Here is a 20,920-nt window from a genome sequence, read left to right as displayed (position 1 = left end):
TTCAATAAGTGATTTCATATCCTATTTTGAATAAAAATATTTGAATTTGAATTGAATGTAATATGGATTTGTTTCCATAGCAATATTGTCTCAGTAGCACACTGTAAGCAAATATTGTTCAGATAATGGGTTATAATTATAATTCATGCAATGGTATACACTGCAATAACATATACTTACGTTCAAAAATAGTCAATTTTAAATGTTACGTAATAAAAGTACTTCAGAGCACTCCAAAATATTATTGCTAAATTTTTTTACAAGCAGACTCCAAAAAAATATAGGTATTTACTATTTAGGAGAACTTACTCTGAAAAGGTACAGTTACGGATACCTTTTATTTTATTTTATTGGGAGTAACAAACATTTACGCTAAGGTGTGAAGTCCTACTTATTTATTATTATACTTATTATCTATATACAAGTTTAACACTTGAGATTACAACTTATAAGATCTAATTTGCCAAAAACAGTCCCTCAAACACTACTTTGACCCATTGTTTTCAGGAAATTCTAGGTTCTGTATTCTTTCTTTAACTGTATATGTCTATATATCACTATTTGCCCGCACCAATCTACAGTAACAGAGGATTCTTCTCTGGAGGACAGTTCTCTGGTCCAGGCCGACATGCATACTCCATCTTGTTTTTACCACTGCACAACAGCTGTTCTATCTATAGTTGCAATAATTCTTTAGGAAGCTTTGGAACATTTAATGCGCTTTAATCTAATCTTATCTTATCAAAAAAATCCACAGATTGCCTTTTTTCCAGAGCTTGTGCGGGCCCTTCCTGAAACTTCCGTCTTCTTCTTTATGTCAATCACTGTCATTATTACAGATAACTAGATTCTAGGGATTGTATCATTCTAGTGCCAGAAGAGCAGCTTGGCTGTCTAAGATGATTGACTGTACTACTTTTATTTTAAAAACAGAATACATGAACAGATTTTTATGGTTTTGTAAATGGCGCGGACCAATACCTTAAAAACAGTTTAAACTTAATAACACAGCATAAAAGCATCAAAAAATGTCAATAGCCGTATTTTTAAAAGGTTGTATCGTAGAAGAGCTTCGTGGATAAGATAAAATGGTACTAAATTTACAATGATTATTATTTTGTTAATTGGTTTATTATATGCTCGATTTTTATTTTTATTAAAGTATCTTTGTCGTATATATTTCTTGTTATTTTATTTATGCTATGCTAGTTAATTATGCCATATTTTTGCTTTGATTTCTGTTTCTTCCTCTATGTTTCGTTTTTGTAATATTACTATTATCATCTTGAAGAAAGTCAACATTTGCATTTTCTTCTTCACAGTCAACAATATAAACCTACTATGTCTAAATTTCTATTAAAAAAGTTCCCAATTTAATTAAAATTCTAATTATTAGTTTGACACTGAGATAATTTATACTTACGTGTAGATAGAGCCTCTTTCTGGCATCGCATGACAACAGGCCATGATTTTTACTTTAGTGTGCATGACAGCCACGTCTTCCACTTGCCATATGTTAGTCACTTTGTTATAGTGTGCGTGGGTTGCTAAAAATAGAGGCTAACAGTTCGTTCATTAGAACAATAAGTTTCGACATATTCACAGCTGTTACCAGTGGGAGGCTCTTTTGCACAGGATTCCGGCTAGATTATGGGTACCACAACGGCTCCTATTTCTGCCGTGAAGCAGTAATGTGTAAGCATTACTATGTTTCGGTCTGAAGGGCGCACTAGCTAGTGAAATTACTGGGCAAATGAGTGCCGAGTTGTAGGGCCGCTCAGAATTTTTGGGGGTTTTCAATAATCCTGAGCGGCACTGTATTGTAATGGGCAGAGCATATCAATCAAACCATCAGCTGAACGTGCTGCTCGTCTGCTAGCTTATTTTAATAAAAATAAAGTCTATCTACACGTATAAATTATCGAAGGTTTCCAATTTTTTTAATTTATAAAATTCACCATTTAATTTACATTTTACTTCGACAGGCTTAAATGGCATAAAATAAATACGTAACCGAAATGTTAAAACAACATCGCTGATAGATGGAGCCTGCCTCGCTCCGCAGTCGTCAGGCGATTTGTGTATTTTGTAAACAAAAACGGGGAAGTGAATTGCTCTGAATAAATGGAGAGCTTTTTTATTTACTGTTTACATTTCATGCATTTAAAATTTTGGTATACGTATTAAATTCTGCCGATATATATGCCTTGTCCAATTGTGTCTGTAGTTGATATTCATAAGTAGGTAACTTAATTATGAATGTTCTTTAGATTATAATTTGTATAGTTATTTCTTTTGAGGTGTTTCGTCTAGTGTGTGTTTACTGTTTTTTTTTCACTTTACTTACTTTGTTAATATTTATAGTTAAACAAGAAAAAATAATCGATATATTATAGATATTGTTATATTCTCACGGCTCACATAATATATAGTAATAAGAATATATTTTCTCTATAAGTGAATATTGTAATATTCTTCTAAGAAATAAAGTTCTTAAATCGTAAATCGTTATTTTAATGATTTTTGATGATGTACTCTATCTAGATTGTATAACACTGTATATTTGTTCGAAATCAAAGTAGATTTTACGATTGCGGTCGGTTTTTTCAGTGGTGACAATCTTCTACGTGCAGTTACAGTATATGCGTTTTGATCCTTTAAAAGTATTTTATTTAAATGTGTGAAAATATTAATTATTACTGACCATTATCAGCACATTGTTCAACGAAATTAGTAGTAAGTTCAAATAATCATACTCAGAACGAAGACCAAGCTACCATGTTCTATTGCTTTTTAATTTTGTCCGGGTAATAGGATTATTTGGGTCTCTTTCGGGTGTATCCAGTCGACACGTCATCCTTCTTACAGACAGGTATTTTTATTATAAATTTAATATATATATATATATATATATATATATATATATATATATATATTAAATTGACAGTGATATATATATATCACTGTCCATGTGTGATATATATATATCACTGTCCATAATAGTCTACTATGTACTTTTTAGTATTTTCTTTTCTTAGGGTTACACAATATAGATTAATATTTATATTTTATAACCCTAAGAAAAGCACACTTTGGATACTTATAAACTTAAGCCCAAATGTTCTGCCAAAATAATTAAGTAATTGTCATATTTTTTACTGCGCCACCAATACGGAATAACTGTCCAGGAACTCAGTGGGAACTCTTAATCATGTAGCCTGTCTAGTATAAGTTGGTCCGTGGCAAAAAATAGAACTAATGATTTATTATCACAATTTTAAAAATAATCGATACTTTTTACTTCATAACCAACCACCAACTTCTTGCAAAATTCCTCAGTAATGCTATATCCCAAGAGTTTACCAACAGGGAAATATTATGATTATAATTGAACATGGTAAGACGCCAGAAGCGCCACCATTAAAGTGTCAATTTATAGTTGTTGTGTCTTGTTAATTGCAGTAAGTTTTTAATTGAATCGAGTATAAACGGTTATGTTGACATACATCATCATAACGTTTACGTCGCGTCGCCTCGTTATGTTCTGAGAATCCGTGGGTATTCTGTACAATGAAATCACGGTCGTTCTCTGACAAGATTCATAAGTTTTACACATACGACCTATTTCTGTATTCAATGGCAATTCTTTTTTTTTTTTATATGAGAGGGGGCAAACGGGCAAGAGGCTCACGGGATGGGGAGAGGTGAGGCAACCGCCAATGGACATCCGCAATAACAGGTGTGTCAAGAAATGCGTTGCCGGCCTTTAAGGTGGGAATATGCTTTTTTCTTGAAGGTCCCTAAGTCGTATCTGTTCGGGAAGACCGCTGCCGGTAGTTGATTCCACAAAGTGGCTGTGCGAGGCAAGAAATTTCGAAGAAAACGCGCGGTTGTGGAATGCCAGACGTCTACGTGATGCGGATGGTACTTTGCACGTAATGTCCGATGGTGGAATTCGGCCGCCGGAATCAACCCGAACAGCTCCTCTGAGCACTCCCCGTGATAAATGCGGTAGAAGATGCAGAGAGAACCCACATCTCTACGCAATGCTAGAGAATCAAGCCGATCGGAGATGACTTGATCGTCGATGATTCGAGCCGCTCTTCGTTGTATGCGGTCAAATGGAAGAAGCTGGTACTGGGGAGCACCCGCCCAGAGGTGAGAACAGTATTCCATGTGAGGCCGAATTTGCGCCTTATAAAGTTGCAGGCGGTGGCTTTTAGTGAAGTACTGTCTCGCCTTACTGAGTACACCAAGCTTTTTAGAGGCCACTTTGGCCTTCTCTTCCAAGTGACCACGGAACTGAACGTCGCTCGATATATCGACGCCAAGTATGCCAATACTGGCTGTGGCAGTTAGAGGAGTGATCTAAACTGGTGACGTGAAATTAATGTTTTAATCCAAATCTTTGGGCATTTAAAGAACCGATCTGTGTAACGATTTGTTGATCCCTTTTTTCAATCCAACTATGGGATGATCTAGGTATTGGTATTTTTAGATTCTTCTTAGTCGTTACACTCTTAAGGCGAAGGGGAAACAGAAAACATGCAAACAAGGAATTTTTAGACAAGTTTTGTGGTGAAAATATAGGATTTGGAGCTATGAACACTACTTTATCCTGTTACACATACCCTTAAGTCTTACTTGTAGGTTGCTAATGCTTATTGTTGGTTAAAGTTAGCACTCCAGAGCTATTATGGACTACCAGTTTTCTTTGCAGTTAAACAAGTTTTTTCTCGGCATCATGCATTTGTTTAGTATACTAATATCATAAAAGTTGTTCTTATAGATTTTACTTTTTTATGTAAGTAGGTATATTTATTCAGATTAGTAATCAATAATGAGGATTGTAAGCAATTAAGCAGTTTGCGCCTGTTAAAATGTTACATTTTCGCCCCAAGAATTTTGAAAATATTGGCTTTGTTACATAGGAGCCGTGAACTCATATCGCTCAAGATCGCCGGCATTAAGTGTCGCCTTAACAGAGCGGTCGTGGTAATCACGAAGTAAAATCTTTTGGGGCAGATGTGATTCGCCCCACGAGAAATCGCCATTTTTCCCTACTGGCCGACAGTCGTTCAATGGACCGCCAACAAAAGACGTAATTTGGTAGGTCCATCGCATGGGCGCCGTCCTCGGGTGCCCTCCACTTTGCCCTGCACGACAAGGCGCTCCGTGCACTCACTTCGCGCCGGAAGACGTGTCCGAAGAACTTAAGAATTTGTAGTAACACCGAAGGGCGTTGTACAGGGTGGACCAAAAGTCCGTTTATAATTGGAATGATGATTAAAAAAAATCTAATTACAGTAGATCAAAATTGTTTATTGTTTTCGATAGTAAACAAAAGGGGAATTTATTTCTTAAAAATCACATCATCCATATGCAATCCTTCATTATTCTGGCATTGCTGCAATCTAGAGCGGAAATTTTCGATGACAGCTTTACATGTTTCTGTTGAGATGTTTTGGAATTCGTCAAGAGTTACTGGGTTGGTTGGCTGGAATGCAGGGGTTTTTGATCACCATGACATAGTGTCACTCCAATAACGACAATTTTGTCTTTTGACATGCCCATTTAGGTGGAAGTGTGCCTCGTTGAGAAAAAAGTGTTTGTAAAACTGGTGAATCGCTCTACCATTTCGTTCGCAAACTGCAACCTAGTGGCATGGTCCTGAGGCCTTAATTCCTGCACCATTTGGATTTTATAGGGATGTAGACTTAAATCTTTCTTGAGAATGCGGTTTAATACATCATTATCTTGGCACGTTAAGGACAGCAGACCGCTTTCGAGTTGAAAGTCCAGGTTGGTCACGAACAGACGATTTTACTCGCTCCACGTTTTCGGGGTCGCTCGACGTTCTAAGCCGGCCAGATCGAGGTAAATCCATTGTTGAACCCGTCTTCTCAAACTTGAGCACCCATTTTTTAATTAATACACCTGGTGGAGCTTGTATTTTGTGTCGTATCTTGTAATGATTGCAAAACTTTCATTGAGCTAAGGTTGCAGAATCGTAATTTCGATAGTACTCGCGTACACAAAACGCACGTAGACTACCGCTGAACGACGCCATATTACTAAATTCCCATTGGCCGCTCTTGCAATGCATAACCCCTCCACCCCCCTCCGCCGCCGCTGCTAGACGCGGCAACCGATTCAAATATTAACGGACTTTTGGACCACCCTGTATTATGCCAAGTTCTTGGAGAATGAATAAATTAGTATTTGTATTAATGTGACAAGATATTAAACTAGATAACGGATATTAAAGCGGCCGATATAAAGTGAATACCGTATCTATGATACTGTCTAACTCATCAGAATCTTACTTGTCAACACACACAATTTAACTCTCCTCACCATACACACACTCACACACACACACATTTTCTTTGTCGTTTCTTATAGCCTAAACACATGATTGGATTTGGTACGGCCGAACCAACGGACGCTGTCTGGTAGCGACCATATTCGATGGTAAACCGCATTGTCCATCGCACAAAATTATTAATATTAGCGTCTGGACCGTACAAAGTACGACGCCGGACCAATTGATGCGAGGCGCCCACCGGACCGTCCGATGGTCCGATCGTACCAAGTCCGACCATGTGCTAAGGCTATTAGGCTGTAAGTAAACAGCAAAAGACATTATTTTAATGGAAATAACGGACGAGACCAGCAGGACGTTCAGCTGATGGTAATTGATACGGCCTGCCCGTTACAATGCAAGATTTTTGAAAAACCGCTCAAGATTAATGAAAAAATCAAAAATTCTGAGCGGTACTACAATTGCGCTCGTCACCTTGAGACATAAGATGTCAAGTCTTATTTGCCCAGTAATTTCATTAGCTCCGGCGCCCTTCAGACCTAAACACAATAATGCTTAAACATTACTGCTTCACCGTTGTTTTACCCATAATCTAGCCGGCATCCTGTGCAAAGTAGCCTCCCATTCCTTAGTAAAACGATAAATTCTGTATTTGAACTTCGAATTGTACAACTAGAAAATAGCCGAAAATAAGAAAAAAAAGAAAATTGTTAAGAGCTTGTTAAGTGTCTGTGGGACTTCAAGCGAATGACATTTAGTTTTATAGTATTATGTCACATTTTTTCATAACAATAACATTAATTATAAATAATAATAATTGCCTTATTTAGATAATTTATACGGCTAGATAGAGCCTCTTGCTGTTAGGCAACGCATGACAGCAGGCCAGGTTTACTTTAGTGTGAGTGACAGCTACATCTTACACTCGCGACATATCAGTCTACGCCTATCTATTTACAGCCGGTGCTTTTATCTGCCGTGAAGCACTAATGTGTAAACATTACTGTGTTTCGTTCTGAAGGGCGCCGTGAAATTACTGGGCAAATGAGACTTAACATCTTATGTCTCATGGTGACGAGCGCATTTGTAGTGCCGCTGAGAATTTTTGGGTTTATCGAGAATCCTGAGCGGCATTGCATTGTAATGGGTAGTGCGTATCAATTACCATCAGCTGAACGTCCTGCTCGTCTCATCTCTTATTTTCATAAAAAAACTGTCACTCTTTTGTATGCGTGCGTTAGTGAAAATAGAGGCTAACAGTCGGCCGCTATTTTTTTCGTTGTGTTCACAGCTGTCACACTCTATCTAGACGTATACGTAAGTACAGTCTGAGCAAAGTCTGTATTATAAAGATCCCAGCCTAAGGCGCGTGTTAAGACATGCACACACCAAGAAGTCGATTTATTTTTTGCTACAAAATTATAATTGTTTTAAAACAATAAAAGCAACAATTAAATAATACTTATAAAAACCTAATAAAACATGCTTCAATAGAAAACAAATAGTATAAAATAACTAGTTGACCCAGCAAACGATGTATTGCCATATAAAGTAATTTAAAAAAATCAATAATTATAAAAAATAGATCACGACCGATTCTCAGAACTACCAAATATATCGTACATAAAAACTTATCATACTATAATAATCATTATATTCTATTGCGTATCTGTGGATGGAATAGTTATAGTTATAATAATATTAAAATCTCTATACAAAGATAGGTGTTGATCGTAGACGGGTGAAAATTTAGGGTTGTATGTATTTTTTAATGTTGTACCATAAAAAAAAAAATCTAAAAATTAAGGGGTGGACTATCCCTAACATATAGGGGGATGAAAAATAGATGTTGTTCGATTCTCAGACCTACCCAACACAAAATTTCATGAGAATCGGCCGTTTCGGAGGAGATTAGCTACAAACACCGCGACACGAGAATTTTATATATTAGATTTGCAATCAGCATAAATAAGGAATGGTGTGGTTAAAAATTAAATGTATTTTATTATGAAAAGAAGTTATCCCCTAAAGGCAATAGGAGCTGAAGGTGTTGAAGACGGAAGAAATAACATGTCAGGAGGTGATGGATATACATTTCTTCCGTTTGTGGTGGAGAGTTTTGCTTAATGGGGCTGGTCAGCACAAACCATCAATAAAAACTTGTCCGGGAGACTTATAAATTTGACAGGTGACCCGAGATCTGGCATGTACTCGCCAAACACAAATGTGTCTTACAATTAAGGTATTGTGTATTGCGGTTTTGTTTTTATTACGATAGTAAGATTATAGTTTTTCATTTTTTTGAAGTGTTCATTTCTTATAGGAGGGAAAAACGCTTCGTAACGTTACGCGTTACGGCGAGAGTCTGTCTGGTTTCCGTTTCTCTCACGCATACGGCAGAGATAGGCAGGCTCCTCCTGTCTCACTCTAACCAATTGTTACTTTTGATAGGATTAAATAATGATTCTTCTAATGTTCATACACAAAATTGTAATGTACATTTTTTTAAATGAAAATACGGGATTTAATATTTATAAAATACTATTGATGTTGATATGTTTTAAGTCGGTGCCAAGCCATAAACAAAATAAAACTTTATATTATAAACAGCTTACTTACTGTAATTAGTAAAGTTGGCCACGCGTGTCCGTCTGCTTGGGTTGTTTTGTTCTAGGCGAAGCTATCCCGCTCAAAGTCACGCGTGTCGAGTGTAGGTACTTACTTACATTTGGCTTGGTACCGACTTCAAAGCTATCAATACGGCCCGTACGCTCGTTTGTTCTTCTCTTCCAAAAAAAAATAACTTAATGAATGTTAAGCGAGGCTTATATGCGAAAACTGTCAGTGGTAAATAAATGAATATTTTATAACGTTTATATTATGATATACAGTTAGTTTTCTTTCTTTCTTTTGTAGAATTAAGATTATTTAACACCCATTATTCGATAGTGTTATACTTTTCCTCAACGTCTATCGATCTCCTAAAGTATCCTCTTTCTAGAACACAATAATACACTTAAAATAAATTCAAACAAAATAATAAAATGCAAACTGACAAGTTTTTAATCCTATTACGTTCACAAAGCAGAACCTAAGTGCATCGCCTCGGCTTTCAAGCGAAATTTCGTGATAAAGACTATTTTTCCGCGAATATTGACTAAGCCGTATATTTTCTTTTTATCTCTAAGAAAGCTTATCGTGCGATATCTGATATAATGTATTTATTTTATGACTAGTCATTTAAAGATGCAGGCGGGGTTTCTTTAATGGTTGGCGATTATATTATTTTGACATGCCCTTAGATCTTCAACTCTCACTTGGATCTTTTAGTAAAACCAATTCATCTCCAATCTATGTGATATCTATATATATATACTAGCTGACCCGACAGAAGTTGTTCTGAATATAATTAATAAAATAATGTTTTTTAAGAATTGAAACGTCACTATCACAATGGATAACCGAAGTAAATAAAGTTCTCGCACGTAGCGGTTAATCTACCAACTATTAGCGAAAATTAAGTTTATTTTTTATCTCCTGAGGGATAGAAAGATATATAGATTCTAATTAGTTATTTATTTTGAACTATTCTTTCAGTTTGATTTATGAACGACGGGGGACATACCAAAGGAAGAACAAAATTTTTGTTTATGTTTATTTTATTCCGAGAATTTTCATATTTACTCATAATATAAACCTTCCCTGGACTTCCACAAATAATTCAAGACCAAAATTAGCCAAATCGGTCCAGCCGTTCTCGAGTTTTAGCGAGACTAACGAACAGCAATTCATTTTTATATATATAGATAGATAGATAGATTATATATAAGAGATGTCCACGTATATAGTCACTCATCACGATATCTCTGGAACCATTAGAGCTAAAGACTTGAAATTTGGTAGGAATATTTTTTACACCGAGTAGAGGTCAGCTAAGAAGCAGATTTTACGAAATTCCACCCGCAAGAGTTTTTTTTTTAATTATGAACAGAACAACGTCTGTCGGGTCAGCTAGTATATGATATAAGTCTTCTGGATGTGTATTTTTACTAATTTGCTAAAAGTATTTTTATGTGTGTGTTTGATAATAATTTAGATAAAAAAATTACATTTAAGAATACCAATGTTTTGTTTTGTCGAAGTGCCAAGACTCTTTTTATCACTATTTTACACCAACATCGACATATTAAGCATTTCATAATATTTTTATATATGCCTGTAATTTTCTGTAATCTGCCCTGTGCTTTCCTGGTGCATAAAAAGAATAGGGAATTTGACATCTTATGTTTCAAGGTGACGAGGCAATAATTGCCTCGTTACAATTATTGTAGTGCCGCTCAGTATTTTTGTGTTTTTCAGAAAATTCAGATGATTCTATTCAGTCAAGTATATTAACAATGTCAATATATCATTAATAACCTTAAAAAATTATAATAAGAATAGATGCATCATCCTAAATTGTATGATATATACATACTGGCTATTGCCATCATTATCACATCATCAGCCGGCCGACGATCACCGTTGCCCACAACTCTCTTGCAACACGAGAGGAATTACATGTTGCAATTGAAATGATTTGTTGAATTGAAACGATGAAGATAAAAAATACACTTGGCCTGTGGGGCCTAGCGGCGTGGAGAATGTACACCTCCTCGCTTCAATAGGACTATAACTGGCACCCTAAGTTCTGGCACTTATTTTTTTTTATGGAAAGGAGGACAAACGAGCGTACGGGTCACCTGGTGTTAAGTGATCACCGCCGCCCACACTCTTATGCAACACCAGAGGAATCACAAGAGCGTTGCCGGCCTTTAAGAAAGGTGTACGCGCTTTTTTTGAAGGTACCCATGTCGTATCGTCCCGGAAACACCGCACAAGGAAGCTCATTCCACAGCTTTGTAGTACGTGGAAGAAAGCTCCTTGAAAACCGCACTGTGGAGGACCGCCACACATCCACATGGTGGGGATGATATCCTAATTTGTGGCGTGTCGTGCGAAGGTGGAAGTTATTTCGGTCAACGGATCAGCCTTTATATAACAGCCTGATACCGCGTCAGAATTCATAAATTATATATTCATTCCACGGGAAAAGCCCTTGATTGACCAGCGGCGCCCCTGCAATCCGTTTCACCAATAAAGTTGAAAATTTTCAAGAAAGTTATTGGTTTTATCTTGCTTTGCAAAAATCGAATTTTCATCAGATGAGGTCCTAGGAAGGTTTTCAAATTCAGATTCAAATAGTTTTATTCAAAATAGGATTGATATCAATTCCTGAAAGTCAAAAACTACCACCCATTCGAAATAGTAAGCCTCAGACCTGAGAAGAACGGGCGCAAGAAACTCAGCGGGCTTCTGTTTTTCATAAAAAAGATGGTTACAACGTAACATCACTCAATTAAATCTATTATTTAATAGCCTGAGCACTTATCTAACCTTTACCTTAAAAAACCATGTCGATCACGGCTAATCGGTTGATTCGTTCGAGAGATATCGCGAACGAAAGAAAACCGGAAAAAGTGTTTTTGTTTTTCGGAATACATAACTCTTTACTTCCTTGTTTGATAAACATCCTTTATGTGGCTTAAAACTGCGTCGAATGCCGCCAACCGCGTGTAAATTGTTTGAACAAAAAAAAATTTTTCATATTTCTATATTTGTTAATAGGATATATACAAAATTACTTATTAAAGCAATTTACAATTAGCCTTATATATATACCTACATAAAAATAAGTTTTCTGATACCTTCAGAAAACTTATTTTTACAACACTGTCTACCTACGTGTTGAGGGATAAAACTTTATTATGCTTAAAAAACTAATACATTAGGTTTGTGGGGGAAAATCTAGGAAACTGGGAAAACCTGGCTTTTTGCTGTCAATAAATTGGTTGATCCATTCAAAAGTTATTGCACTTTGAAATTTCAAAAAATTTGTGTTTTATTAAACTTTTATGTAATTAACATGTATATATCTGAATTGTATTTTTTGTGATTGACGTTGACGAGCAGTCTTTTGATTTTATGTCAATGAAATATTTTGACTTTGACTTTCATCATACGAGCTGAAAAGCATACAACAGCTATCTTTTTGAGTTCGAAAAGCTCAAAAACGACGCATTAGATAATATTTAAGCGCTGAGCGGGAAGTTGCACGGATACCCTTAATAATATATCATAATTTTTTTTATAAGAAAAAGATATGAGAAGAGCAATAAATACATCATAATATTTATAAGTTAAGCGAAAACTTTATACCCTTTTTTAAAAAATTGCGTGAACGGATAAACATGAAATTTAACACAATTAAGTTGTCCACGGAGAAGAATAATTGCATAAAGCTATTTTAAATGCCTAATAAATGTATTAAATTAATTAAAATAAATATTACACACACTACTTCTTGAATGACACAAAACACACACACATACATTATAAAGGTATACCCCTTATTCATAATGGTCCGCTAACTTTAAACAGCCGCTAAGGAGTGTTTTTTCTCATTCTGACTTAGGTCAATAGAAGAAGACAGAGTGAGAATTAGCAATGCTTTAAGTTAGCAGACTATTATGAATAAGGGGGATAGTCTTTGACAAATAAACCCTAATTAAGTACAAAGTTAAAATTAAAATTTATTGTAATCCCTTATTGAATCTCATCCTCTAGGCGACCACATGTTTACTTTATTATACCATCCCTGTCCACTACAAGGCAGTGCCGCTCAGGAGTTTTGATTGAACTCAAAACTCTGAGAGGCATCACAATTGCTCGTCACTTTGAGACACAAGAATGTCAAGTCTCATTTGCCCATTAATTTCAGTAGCTACGGCGCCCTTCACATCGAAACACATTAATGCTTACACATTACTGCTTCATGGCAGAATAAGGCGCCGTTGTGGTACAGTTGGATTGTCTGATATTTAATTGTTTCTAGAGTCCCGTACCTCAAAAGGAAATAAATGGAACCTCGGAATGGTCTGTCTGTCAAGACCCTTTGAATCTTTGGAACGCGTGAAGGAGTTAAGTTGAAATTAAAACGATATAAGTACTCAAGTCTAAAGTCTTTTGAAACTGTGAAAAAATTAAACATCTAAGTAAACGTAAAAGATGATACGACCGTTTACGCTGCAACAAGCATATATTTCGACACATATTTACCAGTGGGAGGCTCCTTTGCACAGGATGCCGGCTAGATTATGGGTGCCACAACGGCGCCTATTTCTGCCGTGAAGCAGTAATGTGTAAGCATTACTGTGTATCACTTTGAAGGGCGCCGTAGCTAGTGAAATTACTGGGCAAAAGAGACTTAACATCTTATGTCTCAAAGTGACGAGCGCAATTGTAGTGCCGCTCAAAATTTTTGGGGTTTTCAAGAGTGGCATTGCATTGTTATGGGCAGGGCGTATCAATTACTAACAGCGGAACGTCCGGCTCGTCTCGTTCCTTACTTAAAAAATAGAATAACATTTGGCAAGTAATACAGTCTTATACTACAAGTGTAGGGAAAAGTCTGAAAGCTATACATTTGTAATTGAATCATAAGAAAGTGTTAACGATGAAGTTACTCTGTGCAACAGTATGGACTGGATAATGCTAACAAAACCAAAACAAAGGTATCTCGTTTCAGTCCCCCTGAAATCTTCACCTGCAAATTTCAAGAAACGTCAGGTTTAATAAAATAATAATAAAAATGTAACGCAAAAACCTAATGTTAAAATACAGACATTTTTATTAAATGTAATTTCACTTTCACATTACTACAGACAGAAAAAGGCACCGCTGGCGTATCCACGGCATAGTGACAAAATGATATTGTGCAAAGAGGTCTCCCACTGTAGGTATAACCATTCTATCAACAAGCTCTTCAGGTAGGTGAAGACAGAATCTGGTAGCTCAACAGTAACCAGTATTCCACCCATACAATGACATACGCAAACAAAACAATGTGGGGTTTCTAAATCCCAATATTGACCTAGGACCCTCGAGATAAGCTTCGGTACAACGCCGCTATCTCAACGATAACTGAGTTTGTACCTTTGATTACTATTGCACCGCTAAAATACAACGCGTGTTTGATCATTCGTTATCAATGGAACGTTAAGTTTCATACTCGAGCTGTTTTGATGACGGTGTAATCATGCTCAAGCAATTTACAAGATGCTCAATGATAGACCGTGTTAAATTATAGTTTGTGGCGTGCGAACGGCTTGTGAAAGGAAGCATGTTATAGCGAACACTTATGGGGTGTCTATGCTTCTGTTACCTGGGCATGAAAGGGATTTTTGGATCATATTTCGTCGAAATCTGAGGCTTACCGGCAGGTGATCTTCATAGACTACAGAGCGGGAACGCTGTTGACTGCAGTCGGGAGTTCTCAGTTCATTTGATTTGGTAATTCAGTCTTGTGCCGGCTCTCAACCGAGTCGGACGTCTCGTAGTTATTTACGTGCCAACATACAAGTTTCAACTCTTTACGAGACTTATTATGCACATAATTTTTAACGTAGATTTTTTTTAATCTATTTCTGTCAGATTTCCTTGTTAGTTTTGTTTATCGTTGTATTTATTATTATACTTGCAGTAATTTTGTGTCTTCATTTTTGTGGAAAGCATTTTGTATCGAGTGCATATTGTGAGATCCTGTTACGCTGTTTAATTGAGGTGAGTGTTCACAACTATTCGGTTTAAGATAAAAATCTTAAATCATGTTCAATTTTATTTGTAAAGTTCATCTTTTATGCGAGTATGCTATAAGAATATAGGTATTTATACATGTTAGAAATGGTGTTTAATGTGTAATTTGCTCGTTATTTTTTTATTGACAGACTGCTTATTTCCTACTTGCATAATTTATACAAGAGTTCTTCGGTTGACAGACAGGTTGACGCTGGGCTTATCTGCAAATTAGATAAAACGAAACTGTATTTACCCGCACAAGGGTAAACATTTTAGTATTGGTTCATCAGCTTATAACTGTTTATAAAAGTACAGTGCACATATAAATAATTAATGTTGAATATTTTGAAAATATTTCTTTGTATTAAGATTTTACTGATTTATGTGGATATATTATGTAAGCCAAATAACGAGTTGTAAACAAGATTGTAGTCACAGGATCCAACTGTCTATTTGTATCTTATATACTGTATGCCAGGGTAGAAAAGAATTAATTTCTTTATCTATATATAGATATTAAAATTTTAATTTACTTATATAAAAGATTTATTATATTACTTTTAACCACGATTTCGCTAGAGTTGTACATATTTGTGCTTTAAATATAAAAAATAAAGATAAAACGTATTTAACTGAAAAATTAATAGTCGTGGCTTTTTGTTAATGTATTCGAAGTTTGCCTGAAAAATTAGTTCTACCTGTTTACATTCTCCAATAAGTCTACCGACCATAATCTATCGGGTTCAGCTTAGCGATGCTCAAATTTTATTTCATGGTTCAAGTGTTATTAACTTAGATGCACGTCTTAAACTTATCAAAATAAAAAGGTACCTTCAGTTATTTTACCGTAAGTGTATTCCTTCAATGTCGTGTCAAAATAATATAATGATTATATTGAAGTCAGTAGAATTTAAATTTCAAAATGGAAAATATTATTATTATATCAACATGGCATTTTATATGGTTTACTGATAATTATATAAAACAAAAACGTATTACATGAAATTGAAAATATCATTAAATGAAATGAATGAAAACGTATTATTATAATAATTTAAATATCGTTGCGCGGAAGTGTACCAAGAATACTGACAGCATTTCCGCGTTGGATGGCTAGGCTGATCTGTTAGCCGAAATAGCTGCCAGAGCTTGGGTTTCCAGTATTCGCCTATTGGGGCCCGAAGATAGTACTTTGTACGTTCTCCGCGCCTCTGGGCCCCACGGGCATAGTTTCTTAACACTAAACGGCACAAAGATGTAAGACTCACTGTGACCGACATATTTCCGACGTTTGCTGTCTTCGGCAGTCGAAGCAGCAGCCCAAGCACCAACTGTCGTAACTTTATTTCTTTATTTATTTACTGCCACACCAACAGTATAACATACAAAAGTTTAAATAACTATGGTCTAATAGGTACATAATCTGGTATGAATGCCAGTTACTAGTGCATACACCACTCTTATTGCGAGACATTATTTTAAATACAAAATAAAGTTCGACCTACAAATATAATAAAAAGATAAAAGATAAAATATAATAGATATAATAAAAAGAAGAAATATTATAGTTTGTATGAATATCAACTCTCATATTATTATTATTTACGAACAGAAATGTGCGGTTAGTTTTTTTTTCAGACTTGTCACTGTGTCATGGAAAATATCAAAATCTTTTACATGAGACATACAACTTGGACATGAGAAGTAGCCGGAATATCAACGCAATTCGCGTCCCACACCAGAGACGTCCTAAGTGCCCATGGCGTTTTATAAATTGTATTTTCTTACATTAAAATATTTATTTTTGAATACAAACTCCTTTTAACAAGCTGAGCACGTTGTTTTGTGGATACTGAATGAGACTACTCTGCCACGTCGGCTACGTAACGCTCACTCGTTGAGAATATGTAGTTGTATTTCATATTACGTGCCATGCCATGTCATAAGCACACATCGTTTTGTATATATTAAACTAGCTGAGCCAGCAAACGTTGTATTGCCATATAAAGTAATTAATAATTTTTGGAGTATAAAAAGTAGATGCTACCGATTCTCAGACCTACCAAATTTATCGTACTGCAATAATTATTGTATTCGATTGCCATTTTGCAACCCTATAGCGGATTTGTGGATGGAACAGAATAATATAAAAATCGCGATACAAAAATGGTAGTAGATCGTAGAAGGGAGAAAATTTAAAGTTCCGTCTATTTTTTAATGCTAAATCATAATAAATAAAATAAAAAAAAAATGTAAAAAAAAATTAAACAAAAATTAGGGGGATGAAAAATAGATGTTATTCGATTCTCAGACCTACCCAATATCCACACAAAATTTCATGCCGTTTCGGAGGAGTTTAACTACAAACACCGCTACACGTGAATTTGATTGATTGATGAAGAGATTTAAAAGAGTTTCAATTAGTTTCTTGCCACTTCTTCTCATTAAAGCTCAACCTTTTCCGAAATGGTGGTAAATGGTAAAAGAATAAGAAAACTTTTGACATTCATAAGTGTTATTTCATTGACCTACATGAATAAAGTGATTTTAATTTGATTTGATTTTGAAAAGAATATAAAGATGAGGTTAGTCGACCTGGTTGCTTAGTCCACTATCAGATCGGGAATTTCCTGGAAAGGTAAGAAGAGTAAGAATAAGAGAGCTTGTTTTAAACGCCTACTCCTAGATTGCAACCAGTTTTTAAGGTGAAGGGTAAGCATAAAACACGCAACCAAGTTTTTTTTAGACAAGTTTGATGAAAATATAGCATTTGGAGCTATGAACACTACGTAATCCTGTTATAAATACCCTTAAGTCTTATTTGTGGGTTGCTAATGCTTGCTGTTGGTTATAGTTAACACTGCCGAGCCTTTTTGAACCACCACTTTTCTTTGCAGTTAAACAAGTTGTTTGGCATGATGCATTTGTTTAGAACTACTCTCAGAAAAGTTATGCTTATAGCTTGTACCTTTTCGTGTAGGGAAATTTATTCAGATTAGTAGTGAATAATGAGGATTGTAGGCATAAAACCATTTGCACCTGTTAAAATGTTACGTTTTCCAGGCATCTATATAACAAAGCATCTATATGGCGGGCCGAAAGCCGTGTACTTATATCGCTCAAGGTCGCTGGCATTTAGTGTCGCCTTAATTTAACGGTTGAAACCGTTTTTTGTCTATTATTTCGTTCGGAGTATAAACGTTAAGGGAGATGTTATATAAACCTTATTAGCCGGTTTTTTGCGCAAGTATTAAAATAAGATGATCGTACTTACCAACAGGTCACAGCGCTCGTTGATTAACAAATACTAGGCGATTATAAATGAAATGGTAATCATACTCTGACAAAAAAAATACTTATATGATGAAACCGTCTTAAACCGGTTCTTTAATCAACGCTTAATGAACTTAAAATACCATAAACCGTAAAATTTTCGTTAAAGGTAGAACAAAAACGAATGTCCTAACGCAGTCTGTTATCTTCTAACTCTTATGAAATTTTATGTAATCCTTAACAGCTGAACGAGCAATTTATCCTTAAAATACATACACAAATAGTTCATGTATCTCAGAAATGGACTTTTTTTATGGAATAGGAGGACAAACGAGCGTACGGGTCGCCTGGTGTTAAGTGATCACCGCCGCCCACATTCTCTTGCAACACCAGAGGAATCACAAGAGCGTTGCCGGCCTTTAAGGAAGGAAGGTACCCATGTCGTATCGTCCCGGAAACACCGCACAAGGAGGCTCATACCACAGCTTTGTAGTACGTGGAAGAAAGCTCCTTGAAAACCGCACTGTGGAGGTCCGCCACACATCCAGACGGTGGGGATGATATCCTAACTTGTGGCGTGTCGTGTGAAGGTGGGATTCAGCGGCAGGAATCAGGTTAAACAGCTCAACAGGATTTGACCAATATTTACTACACCTGGATTTATTGGGGTGGAAAACCGATTTTACCAGGTCTTATGTGTCGTATAACGCGTTATCATGTTTATCGTATTCCAGGTGTTCAATTATCTCTCTCTTTCTTCGTATGAAGCATCATATTATTCCCGTTAACCCTTTACATACACCAATATGATCCCACCAAAGTACCATTATTATTTTCAAAGTCAAAGTAAAAATATCTTTACTCATTGAAATCATACTTGAACATTTTAAATCGTCAACTTTTTGGTTTCTTAAAATAGTAATAGCTACATTATAATATAGTTTGTGAAATTAATGTATTACTCTCGAAAAGTATAACTTTTTCTTTGATTAAAACAGAGTTCATTGCATTGTTTACTGGCAGATTAAGCATTTCACTTGGAAGTTTAATAAAAAAGCGTATACACTGCCCTTTAAATGATTTATAAACTTTATGGAGCCTGGTAGTGGTAACAGCAAGCTATCTTCATTCCTAGTATTAAACTTATGACTATGGCTATTTTTCTTAAACAAGTTAATGTTCCTGTGAACAAGAGACGGTCATTATACTAATCTCTTTAAATTTTTCACGCAGTGATTGTCTTAGAATTATATAATAAGTATGTTACTAAAAAACTTGAATAGTCTAAGAATTAATTTAACCTTCCGCGATCTATAATTTTCTCACGGAATTACAAAGCATCCAACGGTGCATGTAACAAACAACATTTTGGCGGTATTGAAGGCAGTTTGCCTCACACAATTACATTATGCATTTAAATGTCCTCTATTACACACACAAAAAAACGATGATTAATTAAACTACAATTAAGAATCGGCACTAGGTTACATATTTTAAAAGCCCGGACCTTAGTTACGTATTTAATAAAAACCAGCCTTTAGTTACATATATAATAAACTTGGACCATAGTTAAATATTTTGTTAAAAAACCGGTTCTGAGTAAGAGATTTTAAAAAAACCCCAGCCCCTAGCGACATATTTAAAAAACCCGGCTCTTAGATGTGAAAATACGTGATACTTGGTTATATATTGTGTTAAAAACCCCTCTCTTAGTTACATGTAATATATAAAATTCTCGTGTTATGGTGTTAAACTTTGAACTCCTCCGAAACGGCTTGACCGATTCTCATGAAATTTTGAGTGCATATTGGGTAGGTCTGAGAATCGGATAACATCTATTTTTTTTGACATTTTTTTTAAATTTTTTTGATTATGAGTCAGCATTAAAAAATACATACAACTTCAAATTTTCACCCATCTACGATCAACAGTTACTTTTGGCGATTTTAATATCGGCAATACAACGTTTGCTGGGTCAGCTAGTAGTATCTAAAAACGTGGCCCTTAGTTTGTAACTACATACATTGGTACACCTGATGTATGATATATCGCTAAGGGCTTGTTTTCAACATAATAAACATATTGTGTTGAAAACAAGCCCTTGGCGATATATTTAAATATCAGGCTCATAGATTTAAAGAATGTCGTCCTTAGTTACACATTATGTTAAAAGCCGGCTCTTAGTTACCGAACCTTAGCTTGCCATTGATCAATCAAAATCACTTTATTCATATAGGTCACGGAAATGACACATAAGAATGTAAAAAAAAATTGAATCTACTGCTACTTCGTAAAGGGTTTAGCTAATGAGTAACAAGAAACTCATTGGCAATCTTTTAAATCAAGATTACATTTGACATTGACATAATACACACTATTTATTACAACAATTAATTTTCTCTTGTAAGCCCTTAAGTAGGCATGGACTTCATTAGAGAGTGGTTCATCATTCTTCCACATTTATCATAGTATAGTATGTATACCCACAAAAATCACGAAGTGTTTATACCCACAAAAATCACGAAGTCTTTAATCACCAATTATTTTACATTCAGCAATATTATATTATCAGCAATGTAAATAGAATCATTACTTCGAAATACCATTACAATATACGACCCTGGGAACGACGAAAAATCGTTAAGC

The 20,920-nt window shown here is 35.4% G+C and overlaps 1 protein-coding gene across 1 annotated transcript in view; it reads left to right on the top strand.

The window, feature by feature from the left end:
* The first annotated feature begins 14,713 nt into the window (after positions 1-14,713).
* Positions 14,714-20,920, top strand: part of LOC126971225 (extracellular sulfatase SULF-1 homolog) — a 124,242-nt gene continuing 118,035 nt past the window's right edge. The window contains exon 1 of the mRNA XM_050817403.1: positions 14,714-14,986. The gene's annotated coding sequence lies outside the window, so the exon portion shown is untranslated. The remainder of the gene's footprint in view (positions 14,987-20,920) is intronic.

Source organism: Leptidea sinapis, chromosome 23, assembly GCF_905404315.1.
Source record: "Leptidea sinapis chromosome 23, ilLepSina1.1, whole genome shotgun sequence".
NCBI classification, from domain to species: domain Eukaryota; kingdom Metazoa; phylum Arthropoda; class Insecta; order Lepidoptera; family Pieridae; genus Leptidea; species Leptidea sinapis.
This window is presented reverse-complemented; position numbering and strand designations above follow the sequence as displayed.